The sequence below is a fragment of the Ranitomeya variabilis genome, chromosome 6 (genome assembly GCF_051348905.1).
Source record: "Ranitomeya variabilis isolate aRanVar5 chromosome 6, aRanVar5.hap1, whole genome shotgun sequence".
Lineage (NCBI taxonomy): Eukaryota > Metazoa > Chordata > Amphibia > Anura > Dendrobatidae > Ranitomeya > Ranitomeya variabilis.
In genome coordinates, this window is record NC_135237.1 from 348,001,733 (window position 1) to 348,021,945 (window position 20,213).

At 39.3% G+C, this 20,213-nt stretch overlaps 1 protein-coding gene across 3 annotated transcripts in view; it reads left to right on the forward strand.

Moving 5' to 3' along the window:
* Positions 1-20,213, forward strand: part of PHACTR1 (phosphatase and actin regulator 1) — a 495,254-nt gene that overhangs the window by 68,384 nt on the left and 406,657 nt on the right. The window lies entirely within an intron of this gene.

The following is a 20,213-nucleotide window of genomic DNA, read 5'->3' on the forward strand; positions in this document are numbered from 1 at the left end:
AGCCCCTTTGTGTCAGTGTCTGCTGGTCATTGACAGGTCACCCACCATTTCAATGTCCTCTGACTTGCTCACATCTGGGCTGTCACTTGTCTCTCCATGTGAGATATTGATTGCATTGGCTGAAATAAACTTGAGATTGTCTGTTTATATTTGCATTACAAAATTAGGAATGATCATAATGCAGATGCTATGTGATGCCCTGCTGCAAATGCAATAAGGCACTGGCTGGCTGGCATCAATCTAGAAAGGACAGCAGGAGATGTGTGATGAAAGGACACTGCTGTGATTTCAGTAGGCGATGAATTCAAGTGCTTAGAGGACATAAGTGAAGTGTTACTAGACATGTGCTGTCTGATCATACATGGCTGGGTGCTGATCACAGCCAGGCACATTATATCACTGGCCTCTGGTATGGGATGGGGAGGCTGATGTTTGGGAAACACTTTCTCTTGGAAACTTGTGGAGTATTATGTGTTGTTTGTACCTTGTATACAATGTTACACTTGTGTCTCCACAGTCTGCAGGTTAGGTCCTAGGAGCGTGGGATGGCTCTGTAATAAGTGTGGGTTGGGAGTGGAGGGAGGAAGGGGATTATTAGGGACTGGGAAAGGGAACCTTTTTTGTTGATTTTGAGTGTTACTAATGCAAAACGAAACTATAGCTGTCATTTTGCCCCCCAATGTGTCATTTAGGAGTATTGTCACTTATTTTATACCAGCTAAGGCCACGTTCCCACGGTCATTATTTGGTCAGTATTTTACATCAGTATTTATAAGCCAAAAACAGGAGTGGGTGATAAATACAGAAGTGGAGGTTTTGGCTTACAAATACTGATGAAAAATACTGACCAAATACTGCTAGTGTGAATGTGGGCTATCAGTATTTGGTCAGTATTTTACATCATAAGCCAAAATCGGGAGTGGAACAATCAGAGGAAAAGTATAATAGAAACACGTCACCACTTCTGTATTTATCACCCACTCCTGGTGCTTTAAGGTCACGTCCACATAGTCAGTATTTTACCTCAGTATTTGGTCAGTATTTTACCTCAGTATTTGTAAGCCAAAATCAGGAGTGGAACAGTCTGAGGAAAAGTATAATAGAAACACGTCACCACTTCTGTATTTATCACCCACTCCTGGTGCTTTAAGGTCACGTTCACATAGTCAGTATTTTACCTCAGTATTTGGTCAGTATTTTACCTCAGTATCTGTAAGCCAAAATCAGGAGTGGAACAGTCTGAGGAAAAGTATAATAGAAACATATGCACCACTTCTGCATTTATCACCCACTCCTGGTTTTGGCTTACAAATACTGAGGTAAAATACTGACCAAATACTGCTAGTGTGACCATGGCCTAATGGATATGACACTAGCCTTAGATACTTATCCGATCATCGCCAACGCAGACATAATGGTCTAATGTCTCTGTGAATATGCCAAGTGTAGAGATTAGACGTATTGTTGTTTTATTTCCAACCCGCTGTGGGATCAGAGAGCATACATACATAAGCCACGAGGACAGGTATTTTTTTGTCATAAAAATACTTTTTTCTTTTAAATCTGCTGGATTGAATGAAAGGATGTGTTGCCATGGTGATTGAAGTGCCGTGGCTCAGAGACAATCGCTCACACAACAGTCAATCAAATGTGGAGTTCCGCATGTGTATCTTATATTGTTCATTCATGCAATTAGACTGTAGACAGAGGCAATATTTTCATTAATTAAGGAACAAAGCTTGACAGGCAATGTACTCATTAAGATCTTGTAAAATGTTTGCTTATTATGCAGATGGATTTAGGAACTGGATCAGTTTGCATGGAGTTTTCACTGCTGCTAAAGGCCTAGCATCTACTTCTCATGCACGTCCATTACATCTCTGTCCATTTATTACATACTGTATATATTTATTACATTACATTATATTACATGGGCAACGTCTACAATAATAATAAACCAGATATACAATATTTGATTATTTCTGCCACATAAGACATTTGCACAAAATCTTTGCTTTACTGTTGCCTTTTTTATTTCAGTGAATACAAATATATATATATTTTTTAACTTTTTTTTTACCTTTTTAATTACATATGTATCTTTTTTTTAATAAAGTCGTTCACTTGGACAACACAGGGCTAATAGGGCAAATAATGCCTATTGCACAAAGCACAGAACTTGCTGACATTTTGTAATATATTATGGGACATTATAATTACATAGATAAAAGGAATCTGTCATCACATTTTTGTCACCTCATTTGAGAGCAGCATAATGTAGGGACAGAGACCCTGATTCCAACAATGTATCACTTAGTTTACTGGGTGCAGAAGTTGTGATACAGAGTTTATAGATTTAGAAAGCTGACCCTTCTGATACAACAGCTTTCTGTGTATATTGTATTTTGACAGTGAGCTGTTTATCAGCCCTGATGGCAGAGTCGGATCAGAATGAATGTGAGCTGTAGTCCGGCAGTGATAATCTCCTGCTGATAAAACGCTCATTGTATTGAAACAACAGCACACAGCATAATAAATAACACATCGCTGAAATCAGTGTCTCAGCCTCTACATCATGCTGCCCTCAGATTACATAGCGAAAACCTGCTGACAGATTGCCTTTAATGTGATTGAAAAAAAGACACATGTCCATCAATCAGGTGAGGAATGAGACAGGATAAGGGGTATATGTACAACCATAATGTGTGATCTGGTCTGCCCTAAGACCTAAGGCTACATTCCCATGATGAGCTTTGGTGATTTCCTGCCCCTATTAATTAAATTAGTTTATTTGCGTTTTTGAGTGCTTTTTTACATGGATGTTTATTGTGCTTTTGACACTACATTTTTTGTGTCGTGTTGATGTCATGTTTTAAATAAAGTTGCTTTGTTTTTTAAACTTCCTCCTGTTTGACCAAACTATAGATACAGTCATGTGCAGATTACTTGCATCTTGATGCGTTTCCACCGTGAAAACGTACTAACAATGCATGCGTGTTTTTTTACCTGTGGATTTTCCGCATCTAACGTAAGTCTATGGGAAAATTCTGCACATAAAACTTAGTGTACCCGCAAGAGAAATTGACAAGTTGCGGATTTCAAACACGCACCGCAGGTCAGTTTACACAGCGCAAAAAAGTAGCCCAGTGGGCATGAGATCTCTATAAATCCCATCCACTTTGCTGGGACTATAAGACACTGCATTATTAACGCAGCATCAAAAACTCACCAAAAGCACATTGTGGGCACACTGACTAATAGCACTGAATTATGTGTTGTTTAATTAACCCTCCTGGTGTAGATCCCCAGACCGGCCATTTTGGCTCTTATGTGTATGGGTTTTTTTTTCAAATGTGCAGAAATTTATGGATTTATAGAATTATACACACACAGCGGGCTCTTACAGTTACTCAGATGGATATACGGGTACTGGAGTATATCACAAACTTGTAACATACCCTGCTCTCAGCAAAATGGATGTTAATCACATTGTTCCAGAGAACTACTTCAGTGAGAGAGTCAGCGGTCCGGGTAGTCGCCCGGTGTTTCGCCCACATCTGCAATCTCCTGTACCATCTCTTGTCTCCTACTCTGATGAGTGCCTGTCAATGTCTAGGATTGATTTGTGCAAATATAAAATAGTAAATCCCGTCAATCCACAGGGCCCATTCTTCACATTAGAGGAATCTGCAACATTTGTTTCCATTTAGCATACTTATGGAGGCTTGGCGTCAGATAGGAACCTACAAGAACCCAGGTAGCTGCATTGGCCTGGAGATCTTAAATATTCACATGGGTGTATTTGTTTAGCAGGATAATCTTATAACTTTCTAATCTGTTTTTGCTTTCAAACTGAAAAGCAAGAAAGTAGAGGCTAAATTAAAAAAAAAAAAAGCCAAGTAAATCGTCTTTCCTTAGGACCTGTTCACACTGTATTTATGCAGTGCGTCCTTGGGTTGTGACTGGATACCCCTGACTGCCAACGGGGCCATAGAACAGAATGACACAAATGGAGTTCAAATTAATTTTGAGTTCTTTGTCTGAACATCTCCAATTGTTGAGAGGGCATCATTTAGTTAATGTATATGTTAAGTGTTAAACAAAGACTTCAGACAGAGGCTACACAGTGACATCCACTACTATAGAAATCCATTCTAACATATGCATTTATTGCTAGATACCATTGTATGAAACAGCGCGAATGGTGATTTTCCAAATAGCAGTATCCAGTAAAAAAAAAACATTCATCAGGGACTGAGACACTGATTTCAGTGATGTGTCACTTATTATGCTGTGTGTTGTGGTTGCAATACTATCAGTGTTTTATTAGGAGGAGATTATAATTGCCGGACTAGCTGCCCACGTGCCTCCTGGTCCTACCATGCCCCCCAGCTCTGATTAGCAGCTTACTGTCATTATACAATGTCCATAGAAAGCTACTAATCAGTGGTGTGGATAGGATCTAAAAACATGTATCACAACTGCTGCACCCAGTAAACTAAGTGACACATCACTGTAATCAGGGTCTCTTTCCCTTCATTATGCTGCTCTCAGATGAGGTAGCAAAAACCTGGTGACAGATTCACTTTAAAACGTGATGTGAACATAGCCTTGGATTATTGTTACTGGAATTTTTATATGAAGACATGCACAGACTCATTATATTAACACTTTCAAGTCTGCTCTTCATAAACGAAGATAATTGAATCATTGACTTACTTGACCTGAATGTACTTCAGTGGTTTCTGTGATCACGCCCCTCTCTGATGGGACTCTTCTTAGAATTTATAGTGGTCCAAGTGCTCAAACCCCCAGTGATAAGCAAGATGTCACCTATTCAATGGGTAGGTGATAACGTTAAAACTTTGTGCAAACCATTCGATTTCTAAACTCATAAAGGTCAACATATTTGTTTGCTGTACTATTTAGGGCATGTTCACACTCGAATTGTTATTGTCATTGTTTGGTATGATAAGGATGAGAACATTGATAATAACCACCGTATTAGAACTCTCATATGTTGGAGATCAATGATGACCGACAGACCGCAATGTCTATAATGTAGCGTTTCCATCATGGTGTCAATCATTTTGTAGGACAAAGAGGCGCAGCATGCTGTTCTATTTTGTCTGTTTTTTACAGAATCTGTGATGGGTATCTGAACACATCCTCAGAAGTAAAATGAATTTAAAGGGGTTTTGCATTATTAATGAAAGTTGTGTAATACATTTTTCTAAATTCTTTACTTTTTGCAGAGGAATGGACTATTCTTATTTACATCTAGAAAACTGTAAAAGAAAACTTGTCATAGAGGCAATCCTCTTACAGTGTACACATCAGGTTGATAAAGGCTTGTGTTGTACTAGAAGTCAAAGAGAAACTATCAGCTATCTGATGGTAATTTTACATACTCTTGGCCTTCTCTCAAGCAGCTTCATAAGGTAGTCACCTGGAATGGCTTCCAATTGCTCCTTGTAAGGAGTTCCCAGAGGTCTTGAGCATTCATTGGCATGGTTGCCTTCACTCTGCAGTCCAACTCATCCCAAACCATGTCAATTGGGTTCATGTTGAGGGATTGTGGATACCATGTCATCTGGCACACCACTCTATCACTCTTTGTCTTGATCACATAGACCTTACATAGACTAGAGGGGTGTTTTGCCTCTTTGACCTGTTGCAAAACAAAGGATGGTTCCACTAAGGGCAAATCGGATAAGATGGTATGTTGCTGCAAAATACTGTGGGATATTGTGCCTTAAATTTGGAATAAATCATGAATTTCACTTGCAAAGCACCCCCTCACCATTACACGTCCTCTTCCATTCTTCACAGTGGGCACCACACATACGGAAACCATCCGCCAACCTTTTCTTCATCTCACAAAGACATGGAGGTTGGTACCAAAATTGTCCAATTTTGACTCATGAGACCACAGTACAGATTTCCATTGACCTAATGTCCAGTTCTTGTGAGTCTAGGACCAAATAAGTCTCTTTTTATCATTAGCGGTCCTCAGTAATGGCCAATTCACTATAAAGACCTTCTTGAAGTCTCCTCTGGAAAGTTGATGTTGAGACGTGTCTGTTACTTGATGTCTGTGCATCATATATGAGAGCTGTTATCTCAGTTGCTGTCAGTTTGCGTATTCTGAGGCTAGTAATTCTGTTTTTCATCAGAACGATTAGTCATTTTCATGGATGCATTTGAGAGTAGCGTCAAGGTTCTAGCAATATTCCAGATTAACCGACATTCATGTCTTATGATAAGGCTGGATGGATATGGATGGATATGTTCTTTGGAATCTTTTCCACATTTTAACGTAATGAAGCTCCTTGAGAGAATGTCAAGGTAACGTTGTTGTCAGTGTAAAAGGTGGTACTTTGAGGAGTCTAAGGATTAGCACATATTCTGGCTTGTTTGACATATGTTTCCTTACTCCTTGTTTCTACATGTCCATTCTTCATTTTGCTGCCTTCAGTCTGAATCTACAATGTGCAAATTCTAATAAGTACAGGGAAAACCACTGATTGAACAGGAGAGTCCAAACTTTTGACAGGCATTGTATTTTCAGATTCACTATAGGAAAATTCTGAATTATTTGTGGAGGGTCCCTGTTCAGGTCCCCCATTTATTGGGCAGTGGAGAGCTACAATGAGCATCTCTCTCTGGAGGAACTGTCATATTCATGCATGTCGATCCCATTCAGATCCAACACCTAGTGGTTGGCTTATCCAGGGGCGGACATATCATTGGTGCAACATATGGAGCTGCACAAGGGCCAAGAGATAAGCAGGGCCATTTTCAGCCTCAAATCAGCAAGCATTTCCTGTCATATACACAGAGAGGGGCCATATACTTCCGCCTATGTCGGCCACTGAGCTTATTATTGTGGTTGCTTTTAATACCAAGTAATTGCCAAATGCTTTTAAGTATTAATTTGTAAGGTGGCACCTTTCAGATGAATTATATTATTGCACTCTTTTCCCTAAGTGTATTGTAAGCTGGTTTGCAGCCAACAACATTCTTACATGTGCTCCGATTGCTTTGTTTTGTAGTAGAAAATCTTTCTAATTGTTTGTTTCTACTCCGTTCTATTATTCAAGCTACTTGACATGTCAGATGATGAAAAACAGGAATCGGACTAAACATGAAAAACATTAACCGGACTATGAGTTTCCAGATCTTTGGATGCTGGATGAACCGTTTCTTTTGTTTCGGACATTGCAATCACATTTCAATGCGATATATTGAGTGTAGCGACTGACCTAGTAATGCAATAGAGCTGCCGAACGCTCAGCTTTCCTGTGCTAGCAGTAATGGAACTACGGTGTTTGTCTGGAAACACTGAGCTGTCTATGGTGAAGAGCAGGAGTCAGCATTTTCAGCATTTGTCGTAAGATTACATGTGTCTCCACTGTGGCAATTGAAGAGTTGTAGAAGGGTACAAATATTATAGTGCTGATTTCAGCAATGTAGGGGATTTGATTCAAATTTGAAGTGAACTGACTATATAAAGGGAAGAAACTCATTTTTTGTAATCGGACATGTATCTTATAATGAGATCCTTCTGATCAGAGAGGAATACGGCACTCCCGGTCAGGATCAGGTGCCCCGATAGGATCCCAATTTGTAATATTGAGGCTCTAAGAAGAATACGACGATCTGAAGTGAGCATAGTGAAAAAAATGAGACGTGACGTTTCGGTAAAGACCTTTATCAAACATACCCATGTGTGTCAGGCTACAAAGTGTGGGAGAAGAAATAAAGAAGGCAGTGCTGTGTGTATGGGCGACGTTTGTTTCCTCTTCCACACTTTGTGGCCTGACACACATGGGTATGTTTGATAAAGGTCTTTACCGAAACGTCACGTATAATCCACAATCTCTAGAAGGACCACTGTAATAAAAGTCTAGTTTTCTCACTATGCTCTCTTCAGAGTGTCGGGTTCTTCTTAGAGCCTTGATATCCTTCTGATCACCACTTTATTATGGATGCTACATTTAATTTCTGAACTATATGAAATTGAAAATCTTTGACATTTTTGTATTGCTCCAAATGATGCAGATTTGAAAACAGCCAGTTTTGTGTATATGGCTCCAACTCAACTTATGTGTCTTCATGGTTATAGGCTACGAAGAAACCTACGGTATGTCGTCTGATCCTGCAGATGTATTACTCCGTTACATCTTCTCCCTCCTCTTACTACTTAAAATGATAGATTAGCAAGAAGAATCCAGCAGACTTTTTTTTATTATTCCTTTAGAAGCGCTGCAGCAATAAAAATGATTGCTCAAGTATATATATGGGCTCCAAGGGAGTCTGAAACGATCAGGTGCTTTTAGATCTTGTGATGGACAATGGTCACCATTCTGTTGGCTGTACATCTTCTCCTGTCCTGCTCAAGTAAAACAAATAGTTTCCCGTATCAGAGCACAAGAATCTTTTTTTTTTAAAAGCCGTATACTCTTTTTTGGAAGGAAAGCTCTTTCTATTAAATCATCTATCTACCTGCACTATCCACAAGTTGATAATATACTCCTCAAAATAATGTCTGTATCCTCCAAACATCTGATAGGGAGGAGAATCTTTTTGTAGGCAGTTTGGGCAACTTTGGTGTACAACATGATGCTTAGAACAGGCAGCAGAAGACCTTGTGGAGAATGCTGTTCTGCGCATGCGCCGGCACTCGTACAGGTAGCACAACATTTCAGTAGAGACAGTTCTGGTTCCTGTGAAGCCAATTCTATCAATAAATACAGAGGTGGATATAGCCTGAGGAAATGTACAGGAGAAGGCGCACCAAACTATTTGGCAGCAACCAATTTGCACCGAGTACCTAACTGGTAATGGAATATAAGATTGATTTTGTGAAAATAACTGATTATAAAAAGAAAGGTAGGATTTTTCTCAGCACAATAACCTCTAATGTGTTGTGCTTGATTTAAACAGCGATCGGGAACTGTCAGACTCCATTTAAATAAGAATGCCCTGTATCCCAAAAAATGGCACCACAGACAAAAAAAACCATGTACAGTATGTAGAGCACTTTAGTTTTTAATATAGACCTTAAATTTTTTTGTCCAGAGTCCTATCCCAATATGTAGTGGGTGTAAAAATAATATTAGCTAATAACTCCAATTAGAAATGTAGTATAGTTCTTCTGATTCACTATGTCTCTTACCCCACATGCATTGCATTGCAGTAGCTTAGGTATCCGTGATTACAACCTCTAACAACGAACTAATTAACTGTCACTATATGAGTGGCCATAACCATGGATACCTAAGCTACTGTAATGCCCTGCACATGGGGTAAGAGACATAGCAAATCAGAAGAACTATACTACATTTCTAATTGGAGGTCTTTGCTAATATTATTATTATTACACCTAATACATCTTGAGATATGTTCTTGGAGATGGGAACACCCCTTTAACAATTGATGATCTTTCTGTAGGTTAGATCATCCACAATCCTTAATGGGATTGACAGTGGCGTATTGCTTATAACAGGCCCCATACATTGCTCATATCTGCTGGAGCAGATTTTGGCTGATCAGTGGAGGAGCTGGATGTCAGACGTTGACCAATCCCATATTGATGTCCTGCTCTATGAATAGGCTATCAATTATTAATTCTGGGAAAGCCCCTTTAAAGTGATATCTGGCCACAAAGTGTTTAGGCCTCCGAAAGTGCTATTAAAAAATGTGTTGCTTTTCATAAAGGTACTCTTTGTAAATCCAGTAAATTCCTTGACTAGTCTTCAGCAAAAAACACATTAGATATATGCTTCTGATTTTTTCTGCAGATTTTCCATGTACAGTATTTCATTTTATGTATTGCAAAGGGTGAATCCACTGTGAAAATCTGCTTTCCAAATTGATAATCTCCGCATTGCAGGTCAACATCCACTTGGTTTTAGCACAGATTTTTTTTATGCCTGTGGATGAGATTTGCTACCATAATACACTGCTGATTTTACAGCCAGAAAATCCAGATGAAAAATTTGCAGCATATCCACCCCTCGTGAGCACACCTTTCAGTGACACTGACCACAATGTTCTGAAATCTTTTCTAACGTAAGATTTTGATGTTCTTCCAGAATTATCAAACTTCCATATGATTTATAACCATTGACAACATTGATAGAGCTATTACATTTTGAGACTTATATCTCATAGAATAAAGGACCTTAGTACCCCTTGTGGTTGACACTCGCAGGGATTAAACATAGGTTTTATTAGGTCTCTCCATTTCTTAAACAATCGGAATCAATAGTAGATCAGATCTAGGGGAATAGGACGATGGTAAGTCAATTTGGTTTGCTCAAATGAAATACTTATGTCTGTTACTTCATAATCATAAGTCTTTCACGGTGCAAAAATATAATTCTGTAACTAAATGCGGCTAACAACACCAATAAATGATACTAAAACATTGTTTAAAGTTAGTAAGCATTATTAGCCCTGATGATTGGATTTGTAGAAGCTGAGTGGCTTTCACTACTAAGCTTCATAAAGTCTATATATATAAATTGGGTGTCCATCTGTTCCGAGTTGTTCTGCAGATCTGAGAGCACGGAATTACACTGCTCCGTTCCTGACCTACAGTGATCTTTGGAAACATAGCCATTAAAGTTACACAATAAACAGTTGAGATTTAAGAATTTCTGCAATTTATTATGGGTTTATTTTATGTTTTTAATATGAAATAGGAGTATGTGGTGTACAGTAGTTGTAAGAAGAAACAGTGCGCAATGGTATGGATTCGTTCCTAAATCTTTATCGATACAGTATCTATTTCGAATATGTAATGTGAATTCCCACAAGTCTTTAGATAATATGACATTGATATCATGTTTATCCAAAGAGACTATAATTCCGTGATTTTCTCACTATAAATTTACAATATGTAAGTGGCAGATGGGCTGTTGCTTAGCTGAATCTCCTCCTGCTAAGTATATAGCTGTACAGCTGCCTTCTGCATGTTTTTTTTAGCGACCAGAATATAAAGCCAAATGTGATAATAAAAAAAATTCAGTATTATAACTTGCATTTTATTAAAGGGTTTGTCTGGTCTTAAACTATAATTCTGCATCACTCTATGTGACTGCAGACTTGGGAATCCTCACATCGCACACACTGTGCGTTGTGAGGATTATCCGGTGTCGGTGCTGGAAACCACAGTCACATGACCTCAGATATTTGATATGCATACTCCTGGTCACATTCCCACGAGACCGTTATACATTGGCATTAAGCAAGGCCGCACCCATCTAGTCAGATTCTGGCCGGGAGTATGCTTATCACATACTGCGGTCACATGACTGTCGTTCCTGGCGGTGACACCGGAGGATCTGTACAGGGTACACTGTGCATGATGTGAGGGTTCACAAATCTGAAGTCATGTGGAGTGACTGCAGACTTTACATTTTAGACTGGATAACCCATTTAATCTAAGGGTACTGTCACACAGTACCATTTTGATCGCTACGACGGCACGATCCGTGACGTCGCAGCGATCGTATGATTATCGCTCCAGCGTCGTAGACTGCTGTCACACGTTGCAATCACGGCGCTGGAGCGATGCCGAAGTCCCCGGTAACCAGGGTAAACATCGGGTAACTAAGCGCAGGGCCGCGCTTAGTAACCCGATGTTTACCGTGGTTACCAGCGTAAAAGTAAAAAAAAACAAACAGTACATACTTACATTCTGGTGTCTGTCCCCGGCGTTCTGCTTCTCTCCACTGTGTAAGCGCCATAGCCGGCAAGCACAGCGGTGACGTCAGACGTCACCGCTGTGCTCGCTTTCCGGCTGGCAGACGCTCACACAGTGGAGAGAAGCTGAGACGCCGGGGACAGACACCGGAATGTGAGTATGTACTGTTTGTTTTTTTTTTACTTTTACGCTGGTAACCACGGTAAACATCGGGTTACTAAGCGCGGCCCTGCGCTTAGTTACCCGATGTTTACCCTGGTTACAAGCGAACACATCGCTGGATCGCTGTCACACACAACGATCCAGCGATGTCAGCGGGTGATCAAGCGACGAAAGAAAGTTCCACACGATCTGCTACGACGTACGATTCTCAGCAGGATCCCTGATCGCTGCTGCGTGTCAGACACTGCGATATCGTAACGATATCGCTAGAACGTCACGAATCGTACCGTCGTAGCGATCAAAATGGTACTGTGTGACAGTACCCTAAATCTCTCCCCATTCTGGATCTAGCAGCCCAGTGGAAGATCTTATCAGTGATTAACAGCCTTCACTGTGTGGACCATCCATCCACTCAACTCCTAAGAGTGAAATTGGACTAAATACAAATTATGCTGAATCTTTTTGTTCACACTTTTATACAAATTGATTAGCTTGTAAAGTTCTAGACTGTACTAGTGTCAGATCCGATTGTACAATGTGACAGGTTCCCTCTGTTCAACACGTGTAGGGAGTCTCAGCTAACGGTGTTATACAGTATATAAAATAAATTAATATGTGCCAAATTGGTACTATTTATAAGCTCAGGTGTTGGCCAGATGGTGACTGGGTGTTCATGGGTAAGATTTTTGCATGTATGTTTCCTGTGTTAAAATAAATATACTTATTGCAGAAGGCACTATAATAAGTAATAATAAGTATAAGTGTAAGATTGACATGTAAATATGCCGCTTCATTCTAGTGGAGAAGATATTCTTCCATCAAGCACTAACACTGTTATTACTAATGTGGGGCACTATTACCGTCTGCCACTTTTACAAGATCACTGGCACTGGAACTATAACTGACACAATTAGACATGACATGTATGGCCACTATGGCTGACCCTATAAACTGTTTACAGGCACTGAAATGATTAATGCTGATATTCTGGCACTTAATTGTGGTATTGTTACGTCCATGCCTGTGCTCACAAGGGGTTAAAGTGAATCTGACAGCTGATACATGCTGCCCAAACTTCCAGCAATTATTTTCCTGTTCCCAACCTTATCTTATTTACTAAGCTTCCTGTCCAATCTCACCTATCCTGCTCCAGTCTCAAGCAACCACTCTATGGACCTATGCCAGTTGCCATTGTGTAAGTCCAAATCTCTGTATATGTGTTAAAGAATAATGGTCAGGGCACACCTGGGATCTGATAGACAGAGTGGCTGGAGCAATCCTGTCCGTGGAAGCCCTATCAGGAGATGCCAGCCTACCACACACAAAGCCTCTTGCTTGACAATATAGCTAGCCAAAACTACATGGATCGATTCCATGCTGTGGTCAATCAAATACAGGCCATGACCCAGTGGGTTTAGGACTTTGCAGTGCGGATTCAGCATAAACAAAACCTCTCAGATCTGAGCTGCTGCAGTACCGCCAACAAGTCTTAAACCTAAGGTGAGTTTACCAAACAGTTTTTCTAGTCACTGAAAAATATTTCACCTTTAGGTAAAGTTGTGGGCTGTACTTCAAACTCCACTCACAATCTTCTGATTTTGAGAGCCAGTGAGTGGGCTTCATTATATTTTACCACAGGCTTGGTCGTTTCCCTAAATCCTGACACTAACCTAAATCTCCATAGATGATACGTTCTTTGAGGTCCTTGGACTCCTATATGATGTCCCTTACCAGGTAGCAATCGAAGAAACTAAATTAGCAGTTGTACACCGGGGCAACGTTCTGCTGAGGAGCACTGAACTTAGTTTTGGTGTTGGGCCATAAATGACCAGACCCTTTGTCATTACAAGGACCATTTAGTTCTGTTACCTACTTCTGACTACCTACTTCTGACTACCACTTCTGAAAAATATAATATTCATCATGATGAAGAACACACAGAGAGTTTGAAGTGCACTAATGATTAGTATCCACTCACCACTCTTATATAGATTTTAAAAGTTTGAAATAAAGTGCTAATTTTATCAATTTGGATCGAGCGGGACAACCCCACCTTTTTTTTCAATCGATCACCACCTAGCAGCAGCTTCTGCTCCAAACTCTCCAAAGTCTAACGTTGGAAACATAGATGAGCTGGTAATTTCCTTTTATGCCTTAAGCTGCCATCACACTAGCAGTATTTGGTCAGTATTTTACATCAGTATTTGTAAGCCAAAACCAGGAGTGGAACAATTAGAGGAAAAGTATAATAGAAACATATGCACCACTTCTGTATTTATCACCCACTGCTGGTTTTGGCTTACAAATACTGATGTAAAATACTGACCAAATACTGCAAGGTGACGGCAGCCTTAGTCACACAAACATGAACTGGTTATTGACTGGCATCAGGGTGGTATTGTACAAAGGAACCCTGATTGTCAGATCACATGTTTATCCTTATCTGGAAATTTGTCTTTGTCCAGTGTGTTATTTGAAAAATGTAGAAATGTTTGTGTCTGATTCTAAAAGTTTTGTTTATTTTTGTTCCGTTTTCTTCCTGGTGTATATCCTGTCTGCCTCAGGTTTCCGAATCGATCTCTCTAAAGTGTAAGCTATTAAGGATTGGGTTCAACTCAAATCTTTGGAAGCTTTGCATCGCTTTTTTGGGTTTGCTAATTTATTAGAATTTTTATCAAGATAGCCAAAACATTCACTGATTTAACTGAAACGGGGGCTGATGTGATTATCTTGGGATCTGAGGCAGTCCTTGCATTTTCTGAGATAAAAGAACATTTCTCATCTGACCTTATGTTGGCCCAGCCTGACCTTGATCATCCTTTTGTGATAGAGGTAAATGAGATTGGAATTGGATTGGTGTTATTACAGGATACATCATCTCTTACTCAACTACTGTGTGCCTTCTTTTCAAGAAAGTTCTCATGTGCCGAAAAAGAATTAGGATATCAGTAATCTCAAATTGTTGCCAATCAGGTGGGCTTTCGAAGAATGCTGCCACTTCCTTGAAGGTGCCAAACATAAACTCACTATTATCATAAACCACAATCAGCCAAGAGTCATTCATCTCTCGTTTTCATTTTGTGTCGATATTTAGACTTGGAACTAAGAAAGTTAAAGCAGATGCTCTGTCCCATAGTTTCATGTAATTATATTCCTTCTGTAAGTTTTAGGAGGGGCTCACACTACTTATCCCCAGGCTTCCTACCTTTAGCTGCTGATTATTTATTCTCTTATTCTGCTTTTTACCTGTTTCTCTTCCATTGACCAACTAGTTTGATTTCTGTTTTTGACATCGGCCTATGTTTTAATTGTCCTGTTTACCTGACAATTATGTTCCTGATCTCCTGGTATTGGCCCAACTTCTTTAATATCCTATGCCAGCCCCCTCCACTGGTCAGTAGCCACTCCATGGACCCAATCCAGGGTCCCATGTGTAAGTCCAGTTTCCTGTATAGGTGTTAAAGTGTAAATGCCAGGGCACCCCTTAGGATCTGCTAGATGGAATGGCTAGCACAAAGCCTGTCCTTGTAAGCACTATCAAGAGCTTCAAGACTATCATGAACAGATCTACTTGATCGGTATCACTGAAACGCTCTTTGACACAGATCTTTAAGCAATGCTTGTATGAGAATTTTACTGATACAGTAGATTGAAGCACTATCCATATTACTGTGCAACACTATATGGGATATAAGCTGGTGGTATGAGATGCTGCGTGACTTTTTTTCATAGAACTGGACAATAATTTGAAAAATGTATGAGACATGTCAACGTTATGAACTATTTCTAAGATATGGCAAACAATTAGGATCTGACAATTGGGAACCCACCAAACTTGAGGATGAACGGGACAAAAGCATTAGTGTAACGCTGTGTCTCCTTCACTGTTTTTCCAAGCACAGTGGCCCCTGACCTTGCAAAGAATTACAGCAGGCCCAATTAAAATACATTTTCAAGATTAGCTAGGTTATCTCAATAGCCCCACTTATTATAAAGTAATAACAAACCCTAGTTCTGTCATCATCATCTTAGAAAATCTTTATTGAATGACAATATTTGTAGGTAATTGGATGATGCCATTATTTGGACACTGTATTGTGTACAGTAACTTGAGCGTGGTGGTGGTGGTCTTATTTATTGACTGATGTAGGCAATAGACATTTTAGGCATAATTGATTAAGATGTAAACTAGATTCTGTATTGTATGTTTTGACAAGTTTAAAGATTTGTACAAGAAAAAAAAGATCACTCACTTACCCAAAGTATCAAAGGAACAATGTAAAGTTCTGTATCTATTCAGCACCACAGCCATTGATTTATTCTAGATGGACATATGCCACTCATGCATTTCAAAGACTTGGAAGACATTGATTTCTTTTTTCTTGTTATGTTATTCTGAAGTCTCCTTCATGAAATATTACATAATTAATCTATCTTTAATTTGGAAATTTTCTCAATACAACATCTCTCATTTGGGAATGGTGTGGTCTGTCTGAATATATTATAGCATGACTTTTACTCATCGAAAAGAGAGAGTGCTTATCTTTCTGAGCCTTGTGGTTTATGACTTACCTCTATCAGCTGCCATAGCTGAATTCCTTTGAGACATGGTAAATAGGGAAGGCTTAAAGTATTAAAGTGTATCAGAAGTTGTCCAGCAGCAACTTTATTTTCAATATACTTAATTAAACCTTCATGCACACAAAAGTTTTTTTTATAGATTACATACATGTTTTAAAGAACTTTCTTTGGTCATTTAACTATGTCTGCTTTAGAGGGGTTTCCAATCATATGATGTTGATGACTAGTGTCAAGTTTATTGAAATTTATGGTTTCATGCGAATTGAAACACTTTGAAATTCGACTCATGCAAAGAAAACTTTCCCTGACACCATTTCCCACACTGCTAAAGAATGAGAGCACGAGCTAATGTCAATTACATTGCCACATTGGCTTCCCCATAATTCCCTATGTGCAGGTCATTGCAGTGGCTTAGCTAGCAATAACCACACGTTTAGTGAGAGTTAGTTGGCTGTTAGTTGTAGTAACCATGGATACCTAAGCTACTTCAATGCCCAGCGCGTTAGGTAACCAATATAGCTAATCAAAAGAACTATACTATATTTCTAATTGGAGGTGTTTGCTAATACTGTTATTATTACACCTACTACATATTGGGATATGATCTTAGAGATGGGAATACTGTGACGGGGTGTACGGCAGAGCAAGAAGGGACAACAGGCCAAGGGATGATTCCACAGATTTATTATCCAGAACGCTGGAACAACACATGCAGGTAGATCTACAGAGTCCACAATTAGTCCAACGGAACAGGTTCGGGGGCACCTCCCGATAATCCTTGTGCCAGCTAACAAAACAATAGTCCACACGAGTCCAAGGGATCACAAAACAATCCCACGAACGACAAGATATGTCCTCAGCTCAAGTCTCGCCCCGTTCGCTTCCGCTGTCACAGATGGACATGGGGTCTTGCCTCAGCTAAGAATCCCCACTCCTTCTCCTTCAAAGGTCAACTCACATCTGATCTCAAAATAAGAATGGCTTGTCTGAGCTCCTGGGATCTGCCCATGAAGGGGGGTAGGGGTCACACCTTCTATTCAATGGTTGGGTCCATCAGAAGATTCTAGACTAGTGGGCTCCACTTAGTCTAAGTAGTATGTACATTTGACTAGCCACCTGCTGTGAGGAAGAATAGCTATTCTGCACTAGTGGTGTTTACAAAGCTTAATTACATTATAGCTTAGGGCTGCAAGTATTGGGGGAAGGAGACATTGTTACAGGTAAACTCTCCAGCACAAGAAAATACATATATTACAGCTAATAGAAACCAGAGAACAGTTACATACATCAAATGGCATATTATTCAAATACAGGACAGGGCAAAAGTACATATCATGACAAATACCCCTTTAAGCTCTGATATTTAGCAGGGTCCTTTCTCTTTCTCCTGTAGAGTGTAAGCTCTTATAGTCATCAGTGTTCTCCTGTAGAGAGAAAATTCATATAGTCATCAGGGTCCTCTCTCTGTCTCTCCGGCAGAGCGTAAGCTCAATGATCAGGGGAGGGTTCTCTTGTTTGTTTCTCCCATGTATATTTTCCGAGCAATTATAAGCTTTCTATTATTGAGATTCAGGGGAAATTATTCGCCGCTAACCAATTTTTAGGGGGAAAATCCAGAGCAGTCAGCAAATCCGAATTTCCAAAGATCTGTTCATCTCTATTGATGAAAACTTCTAAGGTCATGAATATCAAATGACTGGACAACTCATTTAATGTCAGTTTGACTGAATTGTACATCATTGTACATAATCTTCCATAATGTACACACGCACAGCACATGTTGTGCTATACCTTACATTTATCACGTGTATAAGAGTTTTGGTAAATATAAAAATCCTCTGGATAATCTGTACAACATCACAGTATAATTTAGCACTATTAGTGTTAAAGTGTCAAAGTCAAACTTAAAGAAGCACTCCTCCCATCAATATTTATCTTCTTAATATATTGCAGTCATCATATTATATAGCACTGTGTACTTACAGTTGCTCATTTTGCCTTTCTACCCAGCTAATTCTCCTCTTTTCTCTGTTCTGTGTAGAAACAGGAAGTCTCTTCTTCCTTCATTTATTATTTCCTTCTTCATCTCCTGAATAAGCTGCTCTGCTCCTCCCCTTTCAGGGATTCTTAGTGACTCATGACTCACACAGGAAAAAAAAGACTTACGGTTTCTACATAGGGCTTAGACGGATTCAGCTAGTAATTTTTAATTACATGATGTCATAGACCTAATGGAAAAGAGAAGAATTAACTGGGTAAAAGGGCAAAATGAGCAATTGTAAGTACACAGTGCTATATACGGTAATATGATGATTGCAATACAGGTTATTGAAAGGATAAAAATGTTGATGGGAGCGCTTCTTTAACAGATGAGACAATAATATATTCAAAAATAGAGGCAAGGCTGATTTAGATTGCAGGTAAGTATGAGTCCCATTGCAAAAATATATCTACCTCATGGTGCACAGTTTTTAATTGTGCACCTTTATACAGAAAGGCATAACATACCACACTTTCCTATATAGTAAAAATAAACATATGCCAATGAATACTGCTCTAGCAATGCCAAATTATTATTTTTTGTGTGTGTGTACACTGGGCGCATGGGCGAAACAATACATTTAGTGTGTTCAACATGCGTTTCTGTAATGCATACGCCAAATCCTTGCTTCTATTCTTGATAATGGTGCAAAATATTGATCAATTCTGCACCATGTGAACAAAGCCTCAGGATTTTATACTTTATATGTATTCAATTTGCAGAGGATGCTTAGTTGTTTACCAGCACAGAACAGAAATTGAGTTCTGCCGTATTGAAGATATACTGTATACCAACAGCATTTGTTTATTCTCATTCTCTCCATTCATTTTCCACAAAAAAGAAAGAAAATGATACTGTACATTTATTACTGTGTAGATTAAAAGCTGTCTGCCGCCACTCGCCCTAGGCACAGGCCTGCCATGTGTTTAACTAACATGGTAAATTCAACTGGAATTTACACAAAAAAAAAATTATAAAAGTAATACAGTCTTCATCACAAAATACAAATAGATTTTATACCTGTCTGCCTAATCATTAGATGGCTGGCTATAGCCATCTATCCACAATTGTGCAGGTGTGAAAATTACTGTTCGGCCCTCAAATAACTTGAACAGTATGGATAAACCTTTTAAGACATTTTATCTGCCAAGTTTGACAAAGGAGTGTTCTTGCTTCCCTTCTATTTCCTAGACGGTCCCACGCAGTTCTCACAAATTGCATTAGTCTTGCAGTACACGGCTTTACCACTTCCATCCCTCAGGACTTAACTTTAATTTATGTAGCTTTGCAAATTTTTTCAGTCATTTTTTTTAAAAAAGAAATTCTAGGCAAAGTTCCCAGAACTGCCTCTATACAAGCCAACGATATAGCGATAAACAATAATTTGGAAGGTGTTTTACTGTAAAGAGGTAAAAAGCACCAGGCATGCCGCAGTTTGAGAAATTTGTGGCTTTGGGTCTGGAAATGAAACTTCTAAAAAATCTGCAGTAAAACATTAGAGATGCAATCTGTTGAATTTAAATCGCACAACCCTCTCTGTCCCTACTCTCTACTAGTGTACATCTAACCTATCCATTAACATAGACCCACTGGGCTGCCGACATTACCCCTCAACAAGAGGTAAGCTGCCATTCCAGATGCAAACACATACAGTGGCATGTAAAAGTTTGGGCACCTCGGGTCAAAATTACTGTTGGTGTGAACAGTTAAGTA